This window comes from Heterocephalus glaber, unplaced genomic scaffold, assembly GCF_053883595.1.
Source record: "Heterocephalus glaber isolate CG9 unplaced genomic scaffold, H.glaber_assembly_v1.0 deba00001564, whole genome shotgun sequence".
Classification (NCBI taxonomy): domain Eukaryota; kingdom Metazoa; phylum Chordata; class Mammalia; order Rodentia; family Bathyergidae; genus Heterocephalus; species Heterocephalus glaber.
The window spans coordinates 22,759,279-22,786,650 of NW_028258351.1; the positions used below are offsets into that span (position 1 = coordinate 22,759,279).

Here is a 27,372-nt window from a genome sequence, read left to right on the forward strand (position 1 = left end):
GACACACATGTGTAAATACCAAATAGTTTCTTTAGTGTGAGAAACTGAAAATGTAAATAAGTATTAAAATGAATAATTGATAATTTGAAATAGGAAAACGTCCAAAGGTGTAGGGGTGGTGGGAGGGAAAGGGGAAAGGGAAGAAGGGAAAGGAAAAATTATGAGAAAAGAAAAAAAAATAATGGAAACGACATCTGTGTAAATAGGGAAGGGTGGAAGGGGTTAAGGGCACATAGGTAATGGGGAAAAAATAAGAACCAAGGTACATCATGTACAGGTACAAGCACCAAATGATAAATGTAAACGTATTGTATACCTAAAATGCACCAATAAAAGAATTTTAAAAAAAAGCAATTGGTATCAGGGGCCGGGGATTTAGCTCAATGGCACTATGCCTGCCTTCCAAGCACAAGATACTGAATTTGATCCCTGGTATAAAAAAAACAAAAGCAATTAAAGCAATTAGTATCAAAAAAAAGAAAGGTAGTTTAATATTAGCTCACTTATTAATGTAATTTACTAGGATAAAATCTGTAAGAAATGGAGTTCAGAGACAAACATTTATAAAATTCAATATATAATAATTCCCAGCACATTGGGTATAAAAACAGATTTTCTTAAGGTGATAAAGGTGGAAATGAGCTTATGTACACCTTTCTGGATGGTACAATGTTGATAACATGGTGCCACTCCTCCCTCCCCCAGTACCAGGGCTCAAACTTAGGACTTGGCGCTTTCGAGGCAACTGTGGTGCCACTGAGCTAAATCTCCGGCCCTTATTGAGAGCATTTCTGTTAAACCTGTGAATCAGTTTGGGGTTTCAGTTTTAGCCACTTTCATTCAGTGTTGCAGATAACATTATAGCTAACCGGAGGTACAAAGAAAAAATAGAAGCTTTGAGGATGGGAAAAGAGGCAGCAGCTGGCCTTATTCACCAGTGATGGGACTGTTTATATTAAAAAATTCCTGAACGTGACTGCATACAGACTATTACTAACAAGATTACTCATCAGGTTGATACAAGATTAGTGTTTTAAAATCAGTAGCATTTTAAAATAACTATCAATAAACAACTAGAAAATATAATTTTATAAGAATACTACTTAAAGAAAGAAATGTTAATGGGGAAAAAATAAAATTTAAAAAAAATCTAAAAAAAAAAAGAAATAAATGATAATGTACCTATGGAAAAAAAAAAAAAAAGAAAATACTTGGAATTAATTTTTCCCCAAAGTAGTTGATTCTAGTTGGAGAAGAAAAATGATAGAATTGCTTGTTGCAGAGGCTGGAAGTGTAACCTCATGGTAGCAGTGGTAGCACATGTGTTTAACATTTGTGAGACCCTTTATTCAATCCCCAGCACTAAAAAAGAATTGCAAAAGAAGTGGTTGTAGGAGCCACTCCTCTGACCTGCCACAGCCCACCTGATGCTCTGACCCTACCTACTCCAAGTCCAACAACACTTTCAGGAAGCTCAGCCCCAGGCAGATGGCTCTCCTCTCTTCTTTATCTTTGGAACATCAGTAGTCTGGGCTCGGATCATTCATTTTCCCCAGCTATAGGACCCTCACTCAACAGCTGCAAAATGCAAACTGTTAAAGCTTACAGCAGAGCAAAACCCCCATTTTTCCCACTCTGTAGCCTTCTTGAAGTCACTAATATATCTGTCCTAAAATAATCTTAGGTTTTTGAATACCAGTGACTACCTAATTAATAAACTCAATTTTTTTTCCTAATCTTTAGTTTGTTCTTTTGTATTTAAGGCTATTAACCATCTTCCTATTGTTGAAGTTTTGTTCTCCACTTGTTTTCCAGTATGAGTGTTATCCCTATTTCCTGCCTGCCTTTCAAAAACATCCCTCTGGGGGAAGATTCCTTTTCTTTTTCCTGCCATCTAAAATTACATGTTCCACAAAGGTTTTGTTCTCTAATGTTCATCTTTAGTGTTTGTCCCTCCTACCTATAGTATTGGACATTCATTCTCATTGGTCTCGCTTTCAAACTCTAGGGAACTCCTTCTAAAATCTATGTCTTGAGCTATGATTTGTGCCCCTACTGAGCCTCTACATTTCCAGCATCTTGAATATCTCTATACAAATAGCCAACCAAAAATTGAAAATTACCTTTCACTAAACCTATGTCTTTTTATGACTTTCCTTTTCTCTCTCCTCCCACTTCCAATAATAACACCATTCTAGGTTCAAAAACCTATGCGTCATTACTGATTCCTCATACTACATAGTTCTTCAGTATGGCTTTCCTCTCCAACCATAGAACACACTTTTTTTATCCCTCTCTTCCACATGACATTGCCATTTCCATCTTCCTAAAATGCTTTCTTGAGTCAGCAGTATCCCTTGAGCTACTGATAGGTATTAGAATGTAAACCAAGGGATGGAGATGCAAAGTAGAATAAAGATGGTTCTTGTCTTCATGGATCTCAGAGTCTAGTAGACATAGAGATGAACTTTGATGACTGCTATAATAAAGGCATGCTTAAGAAATGACAAAAGCAGTGGGATGGGAATAATCCAGAAAGGTTACATGGGAGAGGTAAGTGTTTGAGTTGAAATTTGAAAGATAAGTAGAAATTTACTAAGTTGGCCCTTGGAAGACTGGGTATGCTAGGAAAAACGAAAAGCAGTTAACAATATATGCAGAACCCAAGAAAATTGTTTTCAGAGAACTTTACGTGATTAGGTATTTAGATCTTCAAAGACAAGCATGGCAGGAGCTAAAATTAGAATAATATTTTATGTTTTCCTAAGGAGTTTAGCATTTATCCTTTGGTTGGTAGGAAATCACTAAGAAATTTTGAGAAATGGAATGATATGACCAGATTTATATTCCAGAAAATTTACTCTGGTCATCTGACGATGACTGAATAAAGAGAATAATAAGACCAAATGCAGAAAAATAGTAGGCAGCATATTTTAATTGGCTTACGAGATATGATTGACAGTGAACTTAAGGAAGGAGGATAGGTTGGAAGAATCACCAAGACTTGCGATCAACCGAGGTTTCTGTCAACAGATGAATGGATAAAGAAAATGTTATCCATCTGTTTAATAAAGTACTATTCAGTTCATTTGTAGCATTGTGGATGAGCCAGGAGAATACTACATTAGTCTAAATAATCCAAGCACAAAAAGACACATAAAACATGAGCTCTCTGACTCGTGGACTCTAAAAACTAATCTCAGAAAAGTGCAAAGTAGAATAGTGGTCACCAGAGGCTGGGAATATGACTGAGAGAGGGGGAGTGAGAGAGTTGATCCATGGGTAGAAAATTAGAGAGGAGGAATAAATCCTGGTGTTCTGTTGCACAGTAGGGTGATTATAGTTAACAGTACTGTGCTGAAGTAACTAGAAGAGAGAATTGTGATTATTTCTACCACAAGAAAATGATAAATGTTTAAGGAGACAGAGATACGTAATACCTAATTTGGTCATTCCACATCGATACATGCATCAAAACATGCTATATATGTATAATTATTATGTGTCAATTGCAAACAAAATAGGGCTAGGGTTGTAGCTTCATGGGAGAGAGTTTACCCAGAATGCCCAAGCCCCTGGGATCAGTCTCCAGCAAAGAAATTAAAAAACAGAATTTTTAAAAGGTAGTTTTTTAAAAAGAAGATGATGAGATATCCAGTAAGGCTCTTGCCTTGGTTCTTCCATAAGCTGACCCTTAAAAGGGTTCTTAGCACCTATGACAAAAACTCTTCATGACTTAAATTGTTGTTGATCACTCCAACCATCAAGTGCCTGGAGTAAAACGGTGCATAAACCGAGCAAATGCAGTAGCCCTTCAGCCAGCCATCGGAAAACTCATGTGCTAGGTTTATCCACAGTCCCATGGGTCCCGGCATCGTCACAGGTGTATACAAAGGACAAAATGGTAAAGAGGAAGAAAAGAGAGCTGCTTTGAGGAATGGAACAAAGATAATTTATCTCTTCATAATTTAGGTTTTAATGTTGCTCTGAAATGAAAGACATCATTCCTGGCTTCTGGAACTAAATTGTGCTAGAAGAAGACATCTGTTTACAGAGTTGTCCCAGGCCTGTTGTAGAAATTCATGTTTAAGTGATTATTTCGGTTGAACTAGGAACAAGCCCCAGTGGATTCTTCCCTGGAACCTTTGATTCCAGGGCTTTCTAGACCTCAGCACTAGGGACATTTGGACTGAATACATCTGTGTTTGGTAGGGCCTGTCCTTGGGCACTGTCATATGTTCCATTGTCTCTGACCTCCCCCGTTGCCACAACCAAAAATGTCTCCAGACCTTGACAAATGTCCTTTGTGGGGGAAAAATCACTTCGACTGTAGAATCATCATACTACACTAATGTTTCTCAAACTTTATTGTACACAAAAGTCCCTGGGAACCTTATTCAAATGCATATTCTGATTCAGTAGATCTGGGTTGGGGCCTGAGATTTTGTATTTCCACCAAATTCCAAAGAGATACACAGGCTGCTGCTCTAAGGACCACATTTGAGGAACAAGTTTTCCACACTGTAGTCTTCTCTCTCTTCTACACATCCATCCACTGTGTACCATAGGGCCTTGGTGACAGCAGAGATGCTACCTGGTTATCCCTTTTTGATGTCAACTAGGATTCCCACTAGGCAGGAACCCCTACATACCTCATGTTCCATTTTCCACACTCTCAGTTGGACGGACACAGAGCAGATGAGAGTAAATTAATGAGGCACATTTCAACTTTATTGGTCCTACTTCTGAGGTCACATGCCAAGCCTTGGGCATCTAGAGATTGGAGCGGCCTGGAGAAGCACACACATCAGCCCAGGCAGCTGTGTCACAGTCCACTGGGTGCAGTTCAGAGGGTACAGCCACTAATGGGGCCAGATGGTCTGTGCCTTGTTTGTGGGCACGTGCCTCCCCACCCCCAACACTCACACAGCGATTTCCTCATTTGTTCTTTTGCTCCGGAAACAGAATAGCCATTTTTGAATGCAGTGTGACTGAAGGCTCTCTTTCTTCTCAGTTTGTGTTCCATTGAGCTTCCAAATGTGAATGTGTCTAATCGTGGGACTTGCTTGAAAAGTCCTAGCAGCCGGCTTTAATTGGGAAGCCAAGTAAGGTCATGATTTGGAGCAGAATGAACAAGTACATTCCTCTACTCCCACTCTCAAAGACAGGATTCCTAGGCAGAGCATTAGCTCCCCTTATCTACATAATATTACGGAAGATGTCATGTGTCAGCACTTTACCATTAACACATTGGGTAAAACCCTTTATTAAAGCCTCCCCAGGGAAGCCAGCTGAAAGTGCTTCATTCCAGGCCCTGCACCCCAAGCCTGATTGAGAGGGCTGGTGCCTGTTGTGGGTCTTTTCATCCTTAGTAACTGAGAAGGGCTGTTACCCTGGGAAGTTGTTTCACCAAACTAAAGTCCTTCCAAGCTCTGAAACCAGGTGCAAGCATCTCTTTGCACTATTTTTATTCTAAACTCAACATTTTTTTTCAGCATTTTGAAAATGAGGCCAGTTATGCCCCCAATGCTGTGGACTTGTAAGCTGTGGGGAGACCCTGAGGAACTCAGATTTGCACACCATACAAACATGTGTATCTGGGCTGGTGACAAAGATTTCATGTCAGCACATTCACCTGCTTAATCTCTAAAGTCCTGACAGGGATAACTGGCATCTATTCCAGCCACACCCTGGCACCACTTACTGGACCCCTCTCTTTCTGACCGTTGCCAGTGGAGTATGTAGATCCAGCCTTTCTTCTCAGACATCCTTGGCTGCTCATTTCAGAATCCTCCCTCTGAGAAGTGCGTAGCTCTCCATTCTCACTACTTCTACTTTTATCTTTATCTAGAACAGTCCTTTCAGGATTAGGCCCTAGAAAGGCAAAAAATCAATTTAGTTGGTTCAAAAGACCTTGGAAACAAATGAGGGATATTGTGGTACCTGGAGACTGGCAGTGATGGGAAGCTATTACTACTTCCCCGAGGCCTGAAGAAATAGTGGGAGCCTCCTCTTATCAAAGTCCAGTTAGAGCTGGCACCACAGAGGAATATAGCAACCTTCAAAAAGTTAAACATAAAATAAAGATGGATGAAATGGGTGCTCTCTCCTTCCTCTTACCCTGCATTCATCTTCTAGTGCCTCCCTTTGGCACCTGGCTGGAAGAGGGTACCAGGATCTGCACTCCATAGGGGTTGGCCACTTGGGGCTCAAGCAGAGATGGAAGGTAGATAGTGGGTCAGATGGGTCATTCAGGAGGTGGTAAGTGGATAATAATCAACATATGTTCCTTGTCATTTCCACCCTAATCTATTTGGTGGTTGATTAACACTCCGTGACATTTGCCCTTAACAACAGGACAAATGAGGCCAACGCACATTTACACAGAACACTGTGTAGCCTAAGGAACAATGTGGCAGCTACAGCCAAAATGATGCTACTAGAGAGAATGCTCCAAAACTACATCTTAGCAAGATTCTCAGATGATCTGAATGTACATTACACTCATGTAAAGTTTGTCATATGCAGAGAAGTTTCTGTGCAAAGATAAGACCAGCAAATAAGGTATGCACTGCAGAATTGGATTAATGAGCAGAGCAATGACAAATCCCTATCTTCCCTGTTGTTGCCAACTCCCCCTCAGGGTGCTTAGAGACTCAAGTGCCAGTCCATTCTATAGAACAGGAGTTAAAAGCAGTGTGCAGGCTGCCGCAGCTCAACTCCATCAGCCCATGCGAAGGCAGCTACATTCAGCTGCTCTCCTCGGGGCTCTCTGTTGGTCTGTCACACTTGCATGAAAACGGCTACCAGAGCTGCTGTGGAGCAGATGCAAACATCCTACACAATTATTCTCTTCCCAATTACAGCAGAACAGCTTTGTCTACCCACTTCTGCTGGAACATCTTATTTAAAGTTCACACCTGAGGAGATGAGGGTGTTAATGGCCAATTTCTCCTAAATAAGCAAGAGAACCAGGAGGGCTCTTCCCCCTGGCTGACAATTGTGGCATCTGTGTCCATCTCTCTGGTCTCTGCCAGCTCTTATGCTGCGTTTCTCGGGGGAGGACCACACCAGTGAGCTTCAACAGCACTGCATCCCTCCTCTTGACTCAGGAGTGCAGCACACTAGCCCTCCACTCCTAGAACCAAGGACCCATGGTGTTCCCTTCATGGCAAAGCCCCTCCTAGGTGAGTTTGGGTCTGATGTCAGTAGTGTTCCTTTCCTCTAAATACCACATGAGGACATGCATGCTCACCAAAGAAGGGCCTTCCTGGCTTTCCCAGGCTGAGGGAAGTCAAGGATGAAGAGCAGCCCATCTGAGCAGAGATGTCCCCAAGCTTCCCTCCTGAGAACTCGGCTGTCCTGTGACAGATGAAGACTGCAAGGAGCAGGTAAGATGTGTCACACATCAGGAGACCTATGATCAGAAGAGGAGGCCATGTTGTGATTCTTCATCTTTTTGAATTATAACTTTTGGACTCAATTTATTATATAACTCCTTCCCATCAAAATTCACCCTATTCCTAAATATGAAATATTTCTCATTATAAAAGGAATAGTAGTCATTAAGGAAAATTTGGGAAAATAGAAGAGTTAAGAAACTACTCATAATTACATCGTAACAAACTCCTTGAGAACAAATGATATACTCCCCACCCCCACTCTTACGTGTATCCCCTACCCATTTCATGAAGATGTTATCATATTATATATTAACTTAAGCATTTTTCTCACTTACTATTAATTCATGAAACTTTCTCACAGCATTAAAACATGCTAGGAAAGATAGTACTAATTGACTGCATGACATCCACCTTTTAGAGGTAACATAACTTATTCAGCCATTCTCCTGTTGATCAAATTTAGCTTGAATATCTATAATACTGTGGTGACAATCATTGTGCATAGGTCTCTACTATGTCAGTAATTATTTTCCTTGGATAGGTGATTACAAGTGGGATTAGTAAGTCAAATGGTGTCCATTTTCTAACAATGCTATTATTTATTACTCCATTGCCTTTAGAGAGACTGTCCCATTTTATATCATCTTTCTGAATTATCTGTTCATATCCATGGCTTGTTCCCATCTCTGATCACCCCTCTGCACAAATTCATCCCTTCTATTCATCTATTTGCAGGAGATGTTTAAATATATGCTAAAAATATTAACTTTTAAATTTTTAATTGTAGTAAAATACACATAATGTAAAATTTATCATGTTGACTATTATTAAGCACACAGTTGAGTGGCTTTAAGTATATTCACATAGTTGTGCAACAGATCGATAGAACTTTTTCATTTTAGAAAACTAAAACTTTGTACCTGTTAAACTACAACTCCTCATTCCCTTCCCCCACAGCTCCTGGAACTACTGTTCTATTTTATGTCTCTAAGAGTTTGACTACTCCAGGTACCTTGTATCAGTGGAATAATACTGTATTTGTCAATTTGTATCTTTCTTATTTTAAGTATCATGATGCCCTCAAGTTACAGCTGTTTTGTAGAATGTGACAGAATTTCCTTTCCTTTTAAAGCAGAATAATACTCCATGTACGTACACACATTTTATTTATTCACTCATGCATGGATGGATACTTGGATTGCTTCTGTTTACAGCTATTGTGAATAATGTTACTATGGACATGGGTGTATGCTTTTGATGATTTTATGCCTACAGATTTTGAAAACATTTTTTATAAAATCTGCCCCATTAGTCCTTTATTTTATTGCTTCTTCTTTTACTCTCCTGTTTTTCATTCTCATATTTCTAATCCAAGTTTAAAAATAATTCACTAGCATTTCTTATACTTCCCTTACTATCTCATTTTTTCATGTTAAATTCTAGGTCATAACTAGAATATGTTTTGACTAACTGTGTACGTTCTACTCAGAACATGTTTGTTGATAAAAAACTCAAATGCAGTCAAAATGCCTCAAATAACTGTAGCTTTTCAGCAACACAGGACCATTTTTGTGGCCTCTCTGCATCGACTTTCTGGGCCCTGGACCAGGGCTTTTGATTGTCCCATGGTTTAGGAGTTCAGAGAATTGTGGATTATATGTGATTTTTGAGATGTCTTGACAAGCTCCAAGGATGCCAGCTCCAATTGTAGATGATCTTGCATGTGCAAATACTCTTCTAACTAGAGCATTGAAACTTAATTTATAATCTTGTTTTGTTTTGTTTGGGGGTGTTACTTTTTTTTCATTAGTACGTGTTTGCAGTACATAATGATTACATTTATCATAGGGCATTTGTACATGTACATAACACATCTTAATTCTTTCTTGTCACTTTCCCTTCCCTCCCTCTTTGCTCCCTCCAACTCTTGTTCCCTTTCCCATTTGAAAAAGCTCTACTATTAAGTGAAATAAATCAGATATGCAAGTTGAAATGTCATAGGGTTTCTCTTATATGAGAAACCCAAAATATAAATAAAGAGCAAAATAAAAAGTAGATAATAGGAAGTAGGGAGATAGATCTTTGGCATATGGGAAGCGGAACAAGAGATGGAGGAAGGGGAGAGGGAAGGATGGGAAAAGGGATTTAAAAAGAGAATTGAAGAAAAAAATGGAAGTTAATTTATTATCTTGAAAAAAAACCAAAAACATGTTTCACGTAGCTCATGGGATGGTTTCCCTTGAGTCTGTTGTTTTTTCTGCCCAATCAGTCCTCACCAGGAAGGGGAGGAAGTCATGTGATACAATAGAACAAGGTTTTCTAGCCTCCCTCCTATGTCAGGATATTGTAGAAGGGCTTCCAAATGGTGTGTGTGCTGTGCAGGCACTTTAGTATGTCTGTATTGAAAGAAACTATGGACATTGATCTTGCTTTTTCTCATCAGTTAACCAGTGCTTCTTTTCCTCTGTTGTGTTAGTCACTTTCTTGTTGCTGGAACAAAATACTTGACAATGCACACCTTTAAAAAAAAGGAGAGTTTTGTATTGGCTCTTGGAATTGAGAGGTTTCAGTCCACAGTTGGCAGGTTCAAAGGTAGAAACAGCATGCTGGTGGGCCTGGCACAGAGGAAAGCTGCTCATGTTGTGGCAGTCACAAAGCAGAGAGAAGAGAGGACCTGGAGAGAAAGATACTCTTTCAGATCCCAGCCTGAATGACCTGCCTGTTCCCACCAGGCCCCACTTCCTCATAGCACATTTAGCTCTGGATTAGTCAATGGCTTAATCAACTGAGGACTATAGCATCCCCAAGATCCAATCACCTTCTAAAAGCCCCACCTCTGACCACATGAGAATTTGGGGGACATTTTTTAATCCAGACTGTAATATTGGTCACTTCTCTACTGATTTGAATGCCATCTTTATCCTGTCCTCTTCCTCCAAGTGGACTATGTTCTCTTCCTGGGTTTCCCACTTTTTTCCATTTACCCATCTTATACCTGAGCCGTCCTATTTTATTGTGTAGTATGGAATACCTGTCGTAAGTTATCCATTTCTACATCCTTTTCAAAATTGTCTTCCTTTTCCTTCTGCTAAGATTTTTTCTGGCTGACTTCAGACTAGATTTTTTAGCTTTTTGGTTCATGTATACATTGTTTTCATTAGAATTGTTTTCAAACTGTTGGTATATTAGTTTGAGAAGAACTGAAATTTTGATAATATTTCCACCTATTTTTAAATAAAAGAAAATACATTTTCATTTAATATAATTTTTTTATTTTTAAGGTGTCATAGAACCTGAAAACTTGATCTTCCTTGTCACCCAAAAAAGTATGGTCTTGTTCTTACCCAGAACTCTACCTAATGAATGAATATAAGACCTTTATGTTTAGCCTATGTCCATGAATGCTTGCCTGGCTGCCTGCTTGCCTGCCTGCCTGCCTGCCTGCCTTCCTTCCTTCCTCCCTTCCTCCCTTTCCCTTTCTTTCTCTCTCTCTCTCTCTCTCTCTCTCTCTCTCTCTCTCTCTCTCTGTGTTTATGTGTGTGCATGTGTGTGTATGTTGCTACAGATTTAACCTAGGGCCTTGTGCTTGCTAAGCAAACTCTGTACCACTGAGCTACACTCCCAACCCAATGGCCATGGGCTTTAACACCAAGAGACTTAAAAAAACAGAAATAATTATGTGGCTAACCTAGGGAGAGAGATCTTCTTGGAGGCAAGAATATTTTTAGAATTTTTATTTACCCATTTGAATGGGACTTGTGATTATTTAATGGCCATTCATCCCTTCCTTATGTTATGTGTAGATAAAGCATGAAAGTTCCATGACTCAGCGCTTCAAGTAATTAGAAGGTGAACACAAACCAGTATTTGTTTATTAATTAATTCAACAGACAATCCATGAGCACCCACTGCATGCCAGGAATTGTGCTAATTGCAGGGTGGCAGAAAGGGGAGAAGCTTGGTCCTTGCAGTGCACTAGATAGTTTTAGATGTGCACACCAAGAATCATAACAGAGGCAGAATTCCATTAGGGCCTTACAGAATGTGGCTCATTCTGTGGACATTCAGAGAAGTGATTAGCTCCCAGCCTCTGAATTGAGGGACTGTTTTCCTCTTTCTTTCATAGGAGGAATTGACTACAAGCCATATCTGATTGGCTTCCTGGGGTTTGCTGGGCTGTTGCCCAAGTCCACGTTTAGGGGATCATCAATTCATTGTTCTGTCTACTTCACACCATTGAACTTAAATCATAATGCCATGTGCATATTCCTGGGGGACTTCCTTTGAACGTGACTACTGCTGACCTTCTCTCTGTGACCTTCACTAATCTCACTTTCTTACCATATAGTACATGTTATTCCTATTGGCAACGTGGTATGGCTGAAAAGTCATGGCCAAATGCTTTGAAAAGCTTTGCTCAAATGCTCAAAACTTACATTACTAGCTATGTGGTTTTGGACCTATGATCTGAAATGAGGAAGATTTTACTTTTCTTATTGCCATATGGGGATAAATAATATATCCATTGCAAAGGTTGTTTCAAAGGTTCAGTTAAGTGAGATTTTATGTAGAGCTTATAGTCAAGTGCCACATCTGAAGTGATTATCATTTTATTAATTTTAGGCCTTCCCTTTGGATCAGAAGTCTCCTAGAGCTGAAGATTTATCACGTATCTTCTGGATTTAGCCTGACTACCCTTCAGTGAAAATAATTCTTTTTACTTAAGTCACAAGGTTAGAAAGGGTTCTGAGCCTTTAACTCCTTGTCAACTTTTGCACTGAGTTTATTAGGAGAATAAATGTCTTCAGGCCAGCTGCTGAGATGAATACTCCCTGCTTCCTGGCATGTACAGTCCACATTCTTTGGCATATCTTTCTCCCATTTCTCACCCACACACAACAGCCCCAGACACTGCAGCTTTATTAGAGGCAGAGCTGATGCCTCTGCTCTGAAAGCTAGCTATTTGACATTCTTCCCAGGAAATCTGTTCTCCGTTCTTCCCAGGCTGGCTCCAGGGTAGGAAGCTTGTTGGGCTGGGCTGTTCATTATCATGGGATCAACTCTCTCAGAGTTGCATTCAAAATCTTTGTGAGTAGCATTGCTTGCAGGAAAATGACCAAAACTATCATTCTGAGCAGCATTTAATAAAGGAAAAAACATTAATTAAACTTGAAGGTAGGAAATAGATTGCTAGCGCTGCACCTTAACAACACTGTTTTATAACTAACTTTCTCTTTCCACACTTGTTTTGTCATTTTTCTAGTGAAGGGGTGAATACTTGTGATCTGTAATTTCCCTTGCAGCTCTGATGATCTATGGTTTATAAACTTAATTAAATATGTGCATTTAGGGAATTAGAATACTAAGAATTGTTGCTTCCATCTTGCTGCTGATATAATTGGGGTACAAATGAGAGTTTAATGTAAGAATTAAAAGATTGGATTTTTAAGATTAGGGAATAAGATAAATACTAAAATATATGAAGCATACTAATCTTAAGTACTGAACTCAATGCTTATCCATCCATTCCACCATCTATCCGTCCATCTCTCCTTATGCAAGCACCCAGAAAAAATAACCTACAACATTTTCATCACCCATAGGCATTCCTTAATGTCCCTTTCCATTCTAAATTTAAGGTAACCACTATTCTGACCTCCATCACTGTCAAACAGATTTGCCTTTCTTTGGGATCTCAAAAGAACTTGATCTTGGTCTTCATGTGAATGGAATCATATCTTGTGTTTGGATAATCACTACCATATTGAGAGTCATCCATGTTATTACATCTGTCAATAATTTTCACTTTATGTAGTGTTTCATTTTGTAGATATATCACAGTGTGTTTAATCTGTATTTCATGAGCATTTTGCTTATTTCCTTTTTTGTTTTTTAAGCTACTTTAAATAATGCTGCAATAAACATTTTTCACATGACTGTGGACACGCATTCATTTCTTGTGCGTAAATACCTAGATATGAAATTGTTAGGGTATTATAGAGCAGGAATATTTTGTGTTCAGTACAAACTGACAAAAAGCTGTTTAAAATAGCTTATAATTTTTGCTTTACTATCAGTAGTGTATGAGGTTCCATTTATTCCATATCCTCACCAACTTTTGGTATTATTAGTCGCTTCAATTTTAGTTATTCTGATGGATGTGTAGGTACTTCACTGTAGAGAAAAGCATGGATTAATTTTTAAAGTGCCAGGGATCAACCCAGGGCCTCACACCTGTAGGAAAGTATACTACCACCGAGCTACCTCCCTAAATCCCCTTTGTAAAAATTTTTATTTTGAGACAGGATCTTGTAAATTGCCCAGGCTGGCCTGGAAGTTGCAATTCTCGTGCCTCAGCTTCTTGTGTAGTTGGCGTTACAGTTGTGTACCACTATGCCCAGTAAATCATGGACTTTTGAAGCCATAAAAATTATACTTTATAATTTAAAAATAAATATTTCTTGACATAAAAAGGCCTTGTCTTTGAGCCCTGGGACACCCATTAATGATGTCTGTGAGAAACTGTGAGACTAAGTTTTCTCACCTATAATATGAGAATATTCCGGAGATGGTAAGAAGATTAAATGAGATAATATACAAGGCAGAAGGCATGACTCATAAAAATTCTTAGTAGGCACAGTAATCAGTAGAGCTGTTGTTATTGTTACTATTATTACTGCAATTGAAATAATTCAGATAAAGAAATCCCTTATTCAGTCAGAGTTATTCTATATATAAGGAAATTATAGATTACAATTATAAAACAGTATGTTTTATGGTGTAAAGTTCTCTTTGGCAAATAGTAGGAATTTAAGAGTGATGAGAGAGGGCCGGGGATTATTTAGCTCAGTGGTTCTGCTGCCTTGCCTCGCAAGCGCAAGGTTCCGAGTTAGATCCCCAGTACCAAAAAAAAAAAAAAAAAAAAAAAGAATGATGAGAGAAAAATTCATTTGATCCATTGACAACCATCAGGTGGTACAGTGTAAATGTCTGTTCTATGTATTGGGTCCCCCTCTCATGGAACATGAATTTTAGGGTATAAAAAGGGAGATGGACAATAAACAATAGTCACACAGTTGAACAGAGAGCTTTATATGATGAAATGCGCCCATGATGAAAATATGGTAGTGTAGTAGTGCAGTAGAGAAACTTTGAGAACCTATAGTGGATAGGGTGACTAGAGAAGGTCTCTCTCAAGAGGTAACACTTGCAATAAAAACTAAGTAATCCAAGAAAATCTGGGCTTGCAAAGATCTGCAGACAGAGAGTTCCCAGTAGAAGGAAATGCAAGTACGAAAGCAGTGAGATAGGTATGAACAGTTGAAGAGTCGAAAGAATTCACTGTGGCTTTCATTAGCCACAAGAAAGCTGATGGGGGAGGGACATCCAGCAAGACCATGACATCTAGCACATGTGGGTTCTTTTATATTTGAATTTTAGTGTAATATGAAGCTTTGAAAGATTTTCAGGAGAGGCATAACATGATCTGATGCCATTTTTTGGAAGATATTGTACGTTTTTGAAAAAATAGACAGTGGAGGGTAGAGAGTTGAAGTAGGAAGCTTGACCCCACTGTTACAGTAAGTCAATGGAGGATAATGGTGCTTTTGGCTAGGAGAGAACATATGAGCTGGAGAGGATTAGTGCCAAATATGAGATGAATTTTGCAGGTAGTCCTGCTAGGCCTTGCTGATGGTAAGAATAAGGGAAAGAAAGGGATTTATGATTGGGGAAGAAATGATGAGGAAGACGGGTGGAGAAACAGTCTGGGAAGTGGTTGAAAAAGTTTTCTTTTAACCATTGTTATGAGTTGAGTTCCTTATCTTTGTCTATTTTGTGCTGCTGTAACAGAGTATCTGAGACTGGGTGATTTATAAAGCAGAGGAATTTATTTCTCACAGTTCTAGAGGCTGAGAAGTCTAGGATCAAGGAGCTGGATTTGGCCAGGACCTTCTTGCTGTGTCATAGCATGGTAGAGGGCATCGTACAATGAAAGAACAGGAGCATTTTATATTGGGACTCTCTTACTCTGCCATTATGGGGGCCCTCGTGACTTCATCTCACCCTAATTATCATCCAAAGGTCCTACCTCTAAATATCATCAACATATGGATTTGAGGATTAAGTTTCAAATATGTGAACCTTTGAAGGACACATTCAAACCGTAGCATCTCTGAAAAAGGTATGTTGAAATGAAATCCTGATTCTCATACTTGTGAATGTACCCTTATTTGAAAATAAGATTTTTGTAGATATAGTCAAATAAGATGGTCATGCTGAATTAAGGTGAATCTTAACCCATTGTGACAGTGGCTTATGCTAACAAGTAGAGATGGACAGATGTATGTATAGGCCTAACAGGGAAAAGTTAAGAGCAAACTGTAGAGTGAAGAAAGTTATTACTAGCAAATCTTTTGACAAATTTCACTCTGGAGCAGTGGCTGGGGAGGGGACAAGGGGTGAAGAGAGACTTGTGTTTAAGGTTGTGAGAGTTTGGCAAACTTAGTATGAATGACCCTGTTAAGGGGGAGAAAATGATGATTGAGGAGAATGGCAGTAATTTCAGGTCCTAAGTCCTTGAGAAGATGAAAGAGATGGATGCTAGACCGTGATAGGAACAAGAACAACTCAATTACTTAAATAGCAGAAAAGACAAAGAGAGGGGATGAATGTAAACTCCCTGTTTCTTTCTTACTGCTTAGCTTCTCCATGATGTACTAGGGAAGGTCCTTAATTGAAGGGCACGGGGAGCCAGAGGTATTGGAGGTTTCAGGAACCAGGAAATAGTGCAGGAAATTTAGGCATTGGAAGACTCAATGATCCAGGAAAGGCTAGCAGAATTACCAAAGGGTTAAGGGGCCTTTTTGAGACTTTTGGTCCTTAAGTCTAAGAGACACTGGACAGATACAGTGGTGATGAAACATCTAGTGCTTAACAGATCCCAGTTCTGAACCTGTTCCAAATATTTGTCATCGAATCCTTTTAGTCATCTGATGGGATGGTTTCTACTATTTTCCTCATTCTGTTGCTGAGTGAATTGGAAGGTTAAATAATTTGTCCCGTCACACAACTAGTAAGAAGTAGACCTGAGATTTTAATCTAGATGGTCAACATGGCACCATCATTAAGGACGCTCCCTATTTCTTGTGTGACTGCTCCTCAACACTGCATCATCTTTCCCTGCCAGTCTTTCTTGCTTATTAGGCCTTGAATAGCAATGACAGTCACTTATTGAATACTTAGTATGTCTAGTTAAGGTCTTAAATACTTTGCAAGTATTAATTAATTTAATTATCACAAGCTTTCATTAAGTTCTGCCATTCATCTCATTTTACAGATGAGGAAATTAGGGTCCAGAGAGATAATACAATTGGCCTGAAGTCCCACAACTACAAAATACAGCTGGTAGGCTTTTCTGCTGGTGGTTCTGCTACAGGAGCACAGTCGAATGAGCTGGAGGCTGGGGATATTACAAGGATGGACCATGGCCACTCAACTGGATGAAGAGGCAAGGAAGCTCAGGATGCAGTAGTTCACAAGTCAGTTCTCCTTGCCCCTGAGAGTTGAACTCTGGAAAAATGACAGCCCCTCATACTCTTTCCTCTGTAGTGTTGTGTTCTGCTCTATCTCAGAAGACCCTCAGAGGGTCTGTCTTAGCTGTTTCAGGAAAAAATGGTTCCTTTGAGCAGAAGTTGACCAAGAAGTCACCTAACTAGAGAGCTTATAGCACCTTCACTCCCTCAAAGTTGAATTAATCTAACTCAAGACTATTGTGTGATTCATTTCCAAAGAACTAGAGACAGTAAGTGACAAAATACCACGAGATGCCCTGTACAGGTGATTACATTTGAGCAGTTTAACACAAGGCTCCAGGAGCTTCTAAGCCAAATTCTGCCTGTAAAACCAAGGACATGGTCCAAACCACACACATATGAGACTCTCCTCTGTGTCAGGGAGAAGATGAGGGCCACAGAACCATAGGGGAATGAACAGGTGTAGGCAGGGGTGAGACGAAGCATTTACTTTTTGATATGAGTTGGATTTGAGAGTTTTTTACTACTGCCTCTTTGCTAATGAGTGTGTGCTTTCCAAAGCACATCCATGAAAATTGCATATTCGTTAAGGAATAACAATATCATTAGTGTGAGCCTTAACATTCTTGCAGAAATAGTGGAAAAGGTGAGACTTTTCTTGAGTTTTGAATAATTTTGAATCTAAGACTCTACTTTGTCTTTTTCTTAGAAGTATTTTGAAATATTCAATTAACTTCCGCAGTAAAGCATACTTTAGTAGTAGCTGGAGGAGGAGGAGTCATTCATTGAATAAGTATAAGGTGTTCTGTGCTTTATATACATTAATAAATTTAATTTAATATTCATCACATTCTTCTGAACCATTATTCCCATTGTATAGATGAGGATAATTGAGGTTTAGAAAGCATGAATAGTTTGTCCAGAGTCGTCCACTTGGTGTCAGAGACAGATTTATTTAATGCAAACTTATGTTTTTGTCCCTTCTTTATTGCTAAAATATATCTGGAAATTAGGCTCCTCAGGATTGGTTTTTCTGAAAGCACAGCTAGAATGAAGGGAACCACCAGAATAGACAGCCAATGGACTGAGAGTCTGTCCTAAGTCATACGTTAGTCATTCTGTGACTCTGAAAATCATTTAAGCTCTGGGAATGTTTACTTGTCCACAAAATAGAGAAAAACATTAATGTTTTCCTCCAGATAATAAAAGGTAACCATTGCCAGTATCTCAGACCCCAGATATAAGATCAGGTTATATAAGGTGGTAGCAGTTTCTCAGAACTGTCTCAGTAAACCCTACTAATTTGGGTGTACTGATAGAAAGCTCAGAGTTTTTGCAGAATGTGAGAAGAGATCAAGAAACAGAGTGGAAAGCATGCCTCAGTCTCCCCAAGGGCTTGCACACAGTAGGCCCACAGATAAGAGGGATCTGGGCAATTCACTTACTTCATCATGGAGCCCTGAGGTACATCATAGTCATCTAATAAGATGTTTGAAACAAAGAAAGACTCTCCTCTCGTAGACAGTACCTGCATCCTCTGCCTCTTCTGCCCAGGTCTTCTTCAGATTTCCACTTGGCCAGGCTCCTGCTCATGACAATGAGACAGCACTGAGATGTTGATAGCAGTCAGAGACAGGAACTTGGTTAGACTGGGCATCTTTCCAAGGAGATTGTGGCCAACATATCTGAAGAGAAAATAAATGAGGCACTGGGGTCCTTTAGAAGAGAAATCATCCTCAGTGCCCTTGTTTCCAACACGGAGCAGGCTGTGAGCTATGCAGTGCATTGGAAGAGCCCTGGCCTAGGAAGTGGGAGCTCAGCAGTCAGACCTCAGTGACTTTGTCAACCCCAGTTTCCTCATTGATAAATACAGAGGCTACAGAAGGTGACCTCAAACACTCCTTCTGTTGCAAAATCCTCTGATTCTACCTTGAAGGCAGTGATTAGCAGAGGGTTCAGACTTCCTGAAAGCGCTAAAAAGATTGATACCATTAGCACCAACAAGCAATCCTCCCTCTCATCCCCTTGGTAAGTAATTAGGGTACATAAGAGGTGTGGATTTCAAACTTTTATTTCTAGATCATATAATGCTTTTTTTTAAAGAAAAAAAAATCCCCTTTCCCTAGAACTGTATATTATACAAGAGACCCTGATGATGCATCCCAGTTATGGTTAGATAAGGTTGACCTACAATTTGCCCTTGATCAACACCCTTGTGGCCTTTGGCCACAATTGGAGAGGTTTGTAAGGGGGAAAAAATATATGTTTTTGGTATTTTTATTGTTGTTTCTTTTTGGTTTCAAACACAAAGTCTGAGGTTGGTTTTTTTTGTTTTTTTTAACTATGCCAACAAAACTAATGATCCCAAGGATGTCTATTTGAAAGATGAATTACTATTGTCCCCTCATGGGCAAAGCCTGCCTGGGCCCCTCATTCTGCCTCTGACGAGATCTGCTTTCTGAGGGCTGAAAGTATGAAGCCAGCAGGTCAAAGTCCAACACTGTCTGCCTATGTGGTCTTGAGAGTGCCAGTGCAAGCCTGTCTGGGTTTATGCATCTTCGTTTGTCCAGTGAGAATTGGGCAAGGTGGATCCGCAGCTGTTCCTGCAATCTAGGATTTTTTGTCCTGAGCCCCTACAGCTGTGGACACCTTGCCTTCATCAGGTAGACTGGCACCCGGTGATGGTCCCCTTGGTCTCCCTAGGCTGCAGCCTGGGCAAAGAAAAGACCTTAGAGGGGAATTCTTTGGGATTTTCCAGAGGTTTTGCTAGTAGCTCTGCTAACTCTACAGGTACTGGAAGGCACAGTTCATAGGTATTGTTACATGAAATAATGCATTTTTAGTGGCTGCTTTCTAGAGATTTTCAAACTAGTAAATGGTCCTTGTCAGTGCAATGAGAAGTTAAACCAAGACTGCCTCAGTTTACCTTGGTAGAGCGGGCTTGGACACTGCTTTATCTCCTGGGTGAAAATTGACTACATGGAGAAGCACAGGACTCCAGGCTTACAGTACTGTCCCCACTGTGGGGCCAAGTAAAGGGCTCGGAAGAGCTGGAAGGAGCACTCAGGCCAGATCCTAAAGCCTGCACTCTGCAGCTCCTTCTGACTGTCACTTTCTGGCCTGAAGTCAGCTTGGGGCACGTGCAGAGTGAGAGCACCCATGAGAGTTTCTTGCATGGGAGAGAGGAAAGACTGCTCAATGCAAGAGCAGTTCCCATTTATTGAGGGCTCACTGGTGCTGACCATTACAGGAAGCACTTGATACACCTCATAGCATTTAATCCTCCCTGTCCTCTTGGCGGTACCTATTGGTATCTGTGTTTGATAAATGTCTTGTCATTTACACAGGGAACAGTAGCTCGCTCTCTCTTCCTAGTCTGTGTGCTTCGTTTTATAACATGACTTTTAGTAGAGTTTTTGTCAGATCAACAAGCACAAGGAAGAAAAAATTTTTTCAGTGGTCCGTGACCCCACTTCATAATCTCAGGTAAACTCTAAGACATTGCACAAATAAACACAGCACATATACAATGTTTAGAAACATCCAGACAGTATATAAAGTAATAAAAATCAAAGGTAACATCCCTCTCCTTTCTTCCCAGCTCCTCTCTACAAAGGAAGGAAAATTTTAATACTGTAGTTTATGCATAGGTTTATTTCCAGAAAAAGGTATTGTTTGTATGAAATATCTTATTTACGGTGGGCCTATAGATATTTTCTTTTTTTGGTTATTATACAACCATAACGAAGCATGCTGAACCATAACAAAGCATGCTCTACACTATACTTTTTTCTTCCTCTCCAACTCTGTGTCTTGGAAAACTTCTCACATCAGCACATACAGAATGAGCTCTGCCTCATTCTTTTTTACCTTTGCATTGTTTTCCATCGTTATAGTTTACTTAGTCAGTTCCCTGTTGGCAAGCACTATTTACAGTCATGGCTGTATATTGTAGGAGAAATTCTAGAGTACATGTATATATCTGGAAAGTTTCTAGTGGTAGGATAATAAGTCAAATAGGCACTATCAATCTGTACTTCCTCACAAGCAGTAATGAATGTCTGCTCTCTTGACATCGAGTATCATTGAATTCTAAGATTTTGTCAAGTTGAATTATTTTTAAAAAGGTACCTCATATTTTTATTTGCATTTCCTTAATGAGGTGTTAAAGCTAAGTTTAAATTAGCCTTTAAATTTTTAAAAATCTTTCTTTCTTTGAAGCATGTGTGGAAGTGATTACAAGTACTTTTGCGCACTTTTTCAACTTTGTGAGTCTAATTGTTAAAACTGAGCTGTTTGTAAGCAAAGAATTTTGAAAGCCCTTCATTGAATGTATTGAAAATTGTTCCTAGGGCTTAGTATATATGCAAGAGCACATTTTTCCTTAGGGAAGGTTTGTCAGTGTGCATGGGTGCACAGCTAGTCCTGAGTGCTCTTTAAGCTCCCTCTCTGCTTGTCATAGCCCAGCTCCATGTCTGGTCCAAGGGCACAGTCTGCATCACAAGCAGGCTGTAAAGATGGAGAGTTGTTCCTCCTATCCCCGAACCTGCTTTAGATTTTATTTCATACCCACAGTGTACTTTTATTGCCCTGTTTGCACACCGGAGTTTCCAGAGGAGCATCAGTCTCATTTAACATTATTTCTGTCCATAAAGATAATTTGTTAAAAATGTTTAATTTACCAGTCTTTTCTTAATGGGTCTTTGGATTTGTGTACTGGTTGAAGATTATAAGTGAATATAGTTGTGGTTTTAGAAATTCCATAGTTCTATTTCTTGCTTGACAGATTTTATCATCAGGTAGTTTTTTATTCCCCCCTTAACAGGGATTCATGGATAATTTAGTCTCTGAGCTCTTAAAGCTGGAGATTCTTTCTTGCTGTGTTCTTGAAGGATGATTTGGCAATTAATAAAATCCTTAAGTAGCAGTTACTTAACCCAAAGTGATAATCAGTCCATTAATCTATCATCCATCTATCCATCCATTGTCTATCATCAGTTTATCATCTCATTGTGTTTATCTATCTTATGAAAAAATTAAAGAATTATTTAAAAGTCAAGCATATCTTCAGCTACCCAGAATAGGAAATAGAACATAGAGACACTGCTTATCCTTTCTAGCTATACTCTCTTACATACAGAAATATTATCTTGAAATCTATGTTTATCATCTTGCTGAATATCTTCATATTTTATAATACTACATATGGGCATGTTCTTAAACAATATAGTGTTATGTTGCATATTTTAAAACTCCACCCTCTTTTTCTTAGATGTGCTCTGTGTTCTCAACATTATAGCTGAGAATCGTCCATGATATTTAGAGCTCTTGTTCATTTCATTCCATTTCATTTGCACTGTTCTATAGGATTATGTTATTTGAGTATACCACTATTTATTACTTTTCTCTTGGTGGGAATACAGATTCCCCCCGCACACACAGCTGCATTTGCTTGTGCATATCTCCCTATGTAAATGTGTGAGGATTTATTTAGGGTATATACCTAGAGACAGAGTTGCCAGCTGTGTGGTATATCCATATTTGACTTTATTAGCCATTGCAAAGATCTTCCCAAAGCAGTTGTACCAATTTACACTCCCACCAGAAGCATACATGAGTTCTTCCTTCCACTTATCCATGTGCATAGTCTCTGGCACTTTAATTTTTGCCAGTCTACAGTTGTGAAATATTAGCTCATTATGATTTTAATGTGAATTTCCCTGATTTCTTAAAAGATTGAACATGACTTTATGCATATTGGCCCTTGGGTTTTCTCTTCTGTGTTTTGCCTGTTTGTTTCTTTTACCTATTTTCATTATTTGGATAATATTCTTTTTTTTTTTTTTTTTTTGGTACCAGGGATCGAACTCAGGTCCTTGCACTTGCGCAGCAGGCAGCGAAACCACTGAGCTAAATCCCTGACCCCCCCCCAGATAATATTCTTTTTATTAATTTGAAGTTATTTATAGGTTCTGAGTATGAATATATATGTATTTTCTAGTCTTTGACTTACAGTTCTATGATTTTGATCTATCAATAGTTTGAAATTTCTCAATTGTTTCTTTTCTAACTTGTGCCTTTATTAGTCTTATTTAAAAATTATTTCTCAAATCACTATTATATTATCCTATAGTTATTCTAATATTTTTTAAGATTTAATTTTTTTCTATTAAGTCTTTAGTCTCCCTTGGACGATTTCTGTTTGTGTGGTTTTATGTATATGTGTGTGTGCAGGTGCATATTTTCCTGCTCTTCTACCTCTATTTAGTAACGAGTCTGGACACTTTTTTGGGGGAAGCAGTTTTTCTATGCTTCCTTCTTTTCATTATTTTCAATGACTTTTGAGGTCAAGGAATTCAGTCGAAACATCTTCACTGAAAAATACTAGCATACTCATTGAGTACATATACTCATTTAAAATGGATTCCATTATTGTTTCCCCTTTGCATTTGAGGCAACTGTGCATTTGAAACTTCTCAATTAAGTTCTATATAAAAGTATTACTTAGCCAGTATATTTGCCACCTCCATGGAAATAAGTCTCAAAATTCTTAGGAAGCTTGCTTCACTTTTTGTAGATTTCATGTTTTATGAAGTTGGTTTGAGTTTTCCCTTTACTTTTTAATGGTACTTCACCAGAATATACTTAGATATTGATCCCCTCTAATATGTAGTCTGATGCTTGATTCTTTACTTGGATCTAAAGACTGAAGTCTTCCATCTGCTCAGAAATAAAGGAACTATTAACTTTTAATTATCGCTTCTGAATTATCCCTTCTGGCTCTTTTCTGGGAATCTTAATTGTAAATAGATTGTGCATTGGAGAGTTGTCGGCTGTGCCCTGCCTTTCCTCCCTCAGTGTCTCTTTGTCTCTGTCCTTCACTGAGTGTGCAGTATGTCTCTCACTGGACTCTACTGCGCCAGTTTCCTTCTGTATGCATTCTGTTGTCCAGATCTGCAAGTCCAGGCAAACAGTTCTGATTGGTTTGCTTCCCTCTCAGGGCTGTTGATCTAATTTCACAGATGCAAAATTCTGTTGAGTCTTTAGAGATCACCATTTGGATAGTATCTTGTTTTTTCCTTTCATTTCTCACAGCAAATCTCCTTTATAGAGAAACATTGCCCCTTGTCGCTTCCTTATCAGAACTAGCAGCACTGCACAACTCCAGGAGCTCAGCCTGGGTCCTCTCTTTGCTTTAATCTGCTTCCTGGTTGAGGACATTTGTCCCTTAGGACTCTCCTTCGGACTTTTGGCTTCTGTCAAGATTTGGAAAGGGCAAGGGATTCTGATAGGCCATCAAAGCAGCCTTAGAAGTGACTGAACTAGAATAAAACCTCCATCGCTTTGGGGAAGGTTGCTAATAGTGAAGGTCAGGGTGCAGTAGCAGAACTGGAGGCATGTCATCTGCATGGTGCCTCACACTGTTGGGTTCAGCAGGTGGGGCCAGGTGTGCTTTGAAGCCTGAAAACACCCATGTTCCTGGCACATACTATATACTTGTACTGTGATATGTGGAGTGCTCCTGTTGCTGTACTAGGGTGCTTCACAAAGTTCTTCCTTACTTCTATCTAGAGCTCCCCTGGATGTATAATTGTTTCTCTGGAATTGCAGTTTGGCTAATGTTTGTACTCATTTGTCCTCTGACCCTGATAGGGGGCAGATAGGCAGAGACTTAGGAGAGTTGCTACTAGACAGAGCAGAGAGTGGTTCTTTGTGTTACGGGTAATGAATACTGTGATACCCATTCATGCCATCAACCCAACAAGTCTATGCCTCACCGAGAAACAGAAGTGACATTGACTCCACTCTCTTCTGATTGTCTACATACACGGGGCTTCATTTCCACCAGCTCTTCTTCCTTTCATGATGCCTTTGATCATCCTAAACTTTGGAGGGTACAGACAATGAAAATCACTCTGGACTTTCACCCTGCGTCCAACTGAAGACTGACTTGTGGCTAGTCCCAACATAGTGGTTCACTGGTAATGTCCTTGGTTCTGGGTCTGCATCACTCAGAACTTGTTAGAGGGGTGCAGCTGGGCGCTTGGCGCTGGCGGGTGAGGACGTGTGTGCCACGGCGCCCCCGCACCCTCCAGACCATGGCGCAGATCCTCACGTGCTGGCCGGGCAGATGCCTGCTGGCGTGAGCAGTGGGGTTAGTGCCACCTCCTCAGAATGTCAGAATGAATTCAGTTAATTTCAAGAACATTCTACAATGGGACTCTCCTGCTTTTCCCAAAGGGAGCCTGACTGTCACAGCTCAGTACCATAGTTATAAGAAATGCCAAGAAGTGTGCAAGAGCACTGCCTCCATAGAATATGATTTCTCAAGTCTTTCCAAGTATGGCGACTACACCTTGAGAGTCAGGGCAGTTTGCAGACGAGCATTCGGACTGGGTGAACATCACTTTCTGTCCAGTGGATGACACCGTTATTGGACCTCCTGTAGTACATGTAGAAGCACGTGCTGATTCTTTACAGATGAGTCTCTTAGACCCTCAAATTGAGAATGAACCCTACACATGGACCATGAGGAAAATTTATGACTCGTGGGTTTATAATGTGCAGTTCTGGAAAAATGGCACTGATGAAAAGTTTGAGGTCAATGTTCAGTACGACTTTGAGATCGTCCGGAACCTGGAGCCATGGACAATTTATTGCGTTCAGGTTTGAGGGTTTCTTCCTGATCGGAGCAAAACTGGGGAATAGAGTGAGCCTGTGTGTGAGCGCACAGCCGAGGACGGTGAGTCCTGAGAGGCACAGCCAGTAAGCTGCTGCTCTCAGCACCTGTAGCAAGCTGTGTAGACCCCGCCCCTGGGCCCTGGACATCACTCCACGTGGCTCAAACACCATCCGGGTTCAGAAGTGGCCACCACCTCCTCTGCATGGTCTCTGGCCCTGATTGGTCAGGGCAGAGAAGACCGCCCCTCCCTTCTGAGGTGGCCATTCCCTCAGACCAAGGTATTGATGGGAACGTTGTCCACCTGGGAGCTGAGGTTTGCTTCCGTGGGCCACCTTTGCTGTACCAGAACTGCCCTCAGAAGCTCCCAGAAGAAAGCTCCTGGATCATCCCAAGACCACCAAGCAGAGCTTGAGCCCTGACACACACACACACACACACACACACACAACACACACACCCATACCCCAAAAGTCTTTCTTTCCTGGGGCACAGTCATGATCATGAGAAGAGAGACTTTGGAAACCTTACCACTGCCCTCCACCAGTGTCGGTTGTATCAGGGCCCCTGGTGAAATATGGAATGAGGACCTCACCGAGGTCTCTTAGATACCACGGGGGACCATGATGTCTAGCAGAGTGCCACCACACTTGGTATTTCTTAAAACACCAAGAGAGAAAGAAAAGGCCCATTGGCCAGGAGATTGATCACTTATGTGCAGATGTGCTGTAGTTGCATGCTAGGTGAAAAGCGTTTGTGGCTCAGATATCTCCCTATAATAAATACATTATAACAAATCATTAATAATTTAAAAAAGAACTTGTTAGAAATGGAATTATCAAGCCTCATCTCTAGCTTGGTAGGTCAGGAATTCTGGGGCTAGAGCCCAGCAATCTCTGGGTCATTCAAAGGGAGTCTGTTTTGAGCTTAAGTTTGAGGACCACAGTTCAACCAAAAGCTGCAACTGTCATCCTGTGTTTTTCATCTCAACCTCACAAGAGGCTTTCCCAAAAAGTAAGCTATCGTAAGATGGCTTTGAAAAACGTAAGGGTTCCATAAAAGGTTCAGTGCTCATTGCCTCTGATTTGGAGTTCAGGTAGCTTTCATTTTGTTTCATTTAATATTTTTCAAACTTGTTTGGCCACAGAAGTCTTTACTACTATGTAATGTTCTTGGTCCTGCCTCATTACTTCTCAGCATCTTTCCTTTTTTACCCCGTTCAAAACCTGAGCGCTTGAAACTCAACACCTCTGAGCTCCAGCTTTCATCACCTTGAATGTTATCAAGTTGATTGTTTTCCTGGACCTCACATTTCCACTGCATGTCCTGGCTACAGTCTTGGAGAAGAGTCACAGCATGTTGCTCGTGCCATGGAGGTGAGGTCTGTAGAAAGATGGTAGACTCAGGAAGCGGCTAGACCTGGTGAAAACTCAGGCTCTTCCACAGGCAAGCTCTACAGACTTGGAAAAGTGGCTGTGTTTCACAGGGTTCTTGTGGATGAGTAAATGAACCAGGTGTACAATGCAATGAATGTGGTCCAGGCACTTGATCAGCCTTCTACCAACTTCAGTTCTTTGCCTTTGCTTTTCCCTCAAAGTGAGAGATAATAATAAAAACAACCTGCTAGGCAGTGTTGATTAAGATGTTAAGTGAAGGGTGTATGTGTACAAATACCTTGTAAACTGCAAGGTATTATATAATGTTAGCTATTATGTGTAAATAAATAAGCCATACTTATAGGAGCTCCATACTTCTG

The 27,372-nt window shown here is 40.0% G+C and overlaps 1 protein-coding gene and 1 pseudogene across 2 annotated transcripts in view; both read left to right on the forward strand.

Moving 5' to 3' along the window:
• Shisa6 (shisa family member 6) overlaps window positions 1-27,372 on the forward strand; it is a 304,683-nt gene that overhangs the window by 108,704 nt on the left and 168,607 nt on the right. The window lies entirely within an intron of this gene.
• On the forward strand, window positions 19,618-26,376 carry LOC106010431 (interleukin-10 receptor subunit beta-like; annotated as a pseudogene).